Here is a 3,761-nt window from a genome sequence, read left to right as displayed (position 1 = left end):
CCGATTCTCACCTCAGCAGGTTTTCATTACAAAATTAAATATTATTATTATTAATATATGCCTATAGTTAAAGAAGCACATGATTTTTTGAAACACTGAAGCTTTAAATAAAAAAATATAATCTTTGCAGAAAAGCTCTCTCTCATGCTACATATTATACATATTATAGTATATACTATGTATACACAATTATACTATATCATATATATAATCTATGATAACCTATAATGTATTATATGTCATCGATATAATCTATATTTTTATATGCCATATATAATCTATGATATAATTTATATATTATAGATATAATATGATATAGATTATATAATAATATATATAGTGTATAATATATAGTATATGTTATGTAATATTATATATCATAGATATAACCTATGACATATATAGATATAATACAGATATTATAGATACAATCTGTAATGTAATTAATAATATAAAATAAATACATACAACTCTAATTACTATAGATATAATATTTAATATAATATGGATATAATCTATGATAACTTTATATTGCTAAATAAACTATACATATTTTGTAATTATATAATAATCCATTATATATATATATGTGTATATATATATATATATGTATATATATATGTATATATATATGTATATATATATGTATATATATATAAATCAGTCCTAACTGAAAGATACTTTTGTTCCAGTACTAGGGCTTGAAATCAGGGCTTCATGTTCTTAGATTTTTGCTCAAGTCTGGCACTCTACTACATGAGTTACACATCTATTTTCACCATTTTGGTGGCTCATTAAGATACGTAGATATCTAGGGATCACTTGTGAGTATAAAGTAGTTAAAATGACCCAAAGCTATAGAGAGATATAAAAAAATAAGAACCACTGCAATGCAAATAAAAATTTTTGCAATTTATAAGATTCTGGGTAGGAGAGAGACTAAAAAGAACCAGAGGAAGAAATAAACGCCAGACAGGATGAGTCACATCATGTTCTCCACGCCCCCACCACCAATCATCAAATTTCCACTCTCTAAAATAAACAACTTGGTTAAAACTCTTTTTACCAACGGTATAAAAACTTTAATTTATTCACAGCATTGCTAAACACTAAACAGAAGCATGGTGTCTTTTTAGTTGTTTATCCTGAGAGCATGTTTCACACCATTCTTTTCTAGGACTTGATATATAAGATCTTTTATTCCAGAGCAATTAGAACTCATGTTTGTGTAAAACCTGCACTTGTCCCATGGTATCCATGAACTTTGAAGGGAAGATTTACCTCCTAACTACAATAGTGAATCACTTAGTAGCTTTAACAATCCATTGAGTCATACTTCCAGAATCTTCCTTGAATTTCATCAGTTTTTTCTTTTGTTGCTTAGAGAACTTGGGCTGCGCTTAGATGAATCTCATATAAGACATACTCCTTAATGGATGAGCATCATGAACTTCCTCAAACAGGCAACTCTCTACATTAACCTAATGATAGGCAAAGCTATGAGGGTAGTGGGAGAAAAAAAAGCAAACTAAACGACTCCAAACCCAAACTCTAGCACTAACTGTACCCATAAAAACCGATGGCAGCAATTTTAGTAGAATAGAGACTTACAAGGGAATGGTAAATTAATACATCATGGAAACTCTGCATTCATGTACCCTGTAGTCAGGCTGTAGTAGTTTTACTTACAGTTTTATTTCTATATTTTAACTTTCCCACCTAGTATGTCACATTTTATTGACATTGAAGGTTTGGGGTTTTTTTTTTTGCAAGAATAAAGACAGAATTAAACTAATTGAAATAATATTGATTCCTCAGTAGGGAAAATGCTGCGGTTTTTTAATTATAGTAATTTCAACTCATGAAAGAAGTTGGGGTTATTATTTCAGGAATAGTTGCCAGTTCTTTAGACTTAAAGGTGTTCAAAAAGTCCCTATATCACACTGGATCTGTATTTGTTGTCCTGCAGTCTCTGCCTGAGCCAGTGGGACTGGTCTCTGCTCTGTGTCAGGTTTTTAATGTCCACAGCCTGGGCAGGAACTCCTGAGGTGAGACGTTTATCAGCCCTGGGCTCTTGGAAAAGCTCATCACCAAAGAATTTCCCCCGAGGGAACAGAACACAACCCAGCTCTGTCATCTTTCTTCTGCTTCTTATTAGAGAAGTCCTTTATACAGCTGATTTGTTTTCCTAGCAATTGAGTATGCTCAGATGCATTGTTTCATTTACTGACTATTTCACTGATGATGGGGTGGGGAAGCAAAAAACCTGCTACAAAAATTTCCTTAGCAGGCTGGGAAGTTGGCTCAGTGATACAGCGATTGCCTTGCATGCCTGAGGCCCTGGGTTCAATTCCTCTGCACCACATAAGCAAAAATGAAAAAAACCCGAAAGTGGCGCTGTGACTCAAGTGGTAGAGCGCTAGCCTTGAGCTGAAGAGCTAGTGCCCAGGCTCAAAGTTCAGGTCCCATGACCAGACCAAAAAAAAAAAAAAAAGAATTTCCTTAGCAACCCTGAAATGTCATGGGGCTCATCAAAGAACTTCCCATTTGGAGCACTCTTTCTACCCAGCAATGTCTCTAATAATTTCTCTAATATTTCCAGCATTTCATCTCTGTGGCCTTTTTGAAAAAGTGCAAAACGGCTGTCTACTCACAAAAAAAGAAAAAAAAAGGGGGCTGGGAATGTGGCTCAGTGGTAGAGTGCTTGCCTAGCAGGCATGAAACCCTCGGTTCAATGGCTCAGTACCACATACACAGAAAAAACTGGAAGTAACATTGTGGCTCACGTGGTAGAGCCTTGAGCAAAAGATGCTCAGGGGCAGTGTCCAGACCCTGAGTTCAAGCCTAAGGACTTGCAAAAAGAAAGAGGAAGAGAGAGACAGACAGAGAGAGAGAGAAGACAGAGAGAGGAGAGACAGAGAGACAGAGGCAGAGGCACAGAGAGAGAGAGAACAAAAGAAAGAAAGGAAGAAAGAGAGAGAGAAAGAAAGAAAGAAAGAAAGAAAGAAAGAAAGAAAGAAAGAAAGAAAGAAAGAAAGAAAGAAAGAAAGAAAGAAAGAAAGAAAGAAAGAAAGAAGGAAGGAAGGAAGGAAGGAAGGAAGGAAGGAAGGAAGGAAGGAAGGAAAGGAAAGAAAGAAAGAAAGAAAGAAAGAAAGAAAGAAAGAAAGAAAGAAAGAAAGAAAGAAAGAAAGAAAGAAAGAAAGAAAGAAAGAAAGAAAGAAAGAAAGAAAGAAAGGAAGGAAGGAAAGAAGGAAGGAAGGAAGGAAGGAGGAAGGAAGGAGGGAGATAGAGAGGGAGGAGGAGGGGAGAAAGGGAAGGAAGGAGGGAGGGAGGGAGGGAGAAGGAGAGAGAAAGAGGAGGGGGAGAAAGATCCATTGGAAGAAACACATTTTTAATGATTCCAACAATTTTCTTCCCATTGTCAGCTTATGCACAATTAAACAATTCTAAAACTTGCATGTGCATGTGGAGTGTCCACACTCTCTCAGGTACCATTAAAAGAATAAGCAGCTGGGTGCAGATGGCTCATGCCTGTAATCCTAGCTAATCATGAGGCTGAGCTCTGGGGATCATGATTTAAAGCCTGCCTAGGCAGGCTTTAAACTCTTGGAGAATCTTATGTTCAATTAACTACTCAAAAAAGTCAGAAATGGCGCTGTGGCTCAAGTGGTAGAGTGATCACCTTGAGCAAAAGAAGCTCAGAAAATGTCCATTTTGCTTAACATCATCTTATTTGGTCCTATGTACAGAGCTTTTGACCT

The sequence above is a fragment of the Dipodomys spectabilis genome, unplaced genomic scaffold (assembly GCF_019054845.1).
Source record: "Dipodomys spectabilis isolate Male_0828 unplaced genomic scaffold, ASM1905484v1 ptg000301l, whole genome shotgun sequence".
NCBI lineage: Eukaryota > Metazoa > Chordata > Mammalia > Rodentia > Heteromyidae > Dipodomys > Dipodomys spectabilis.
Note: the sequence above shows the minus strand (reverse complement) of the source record.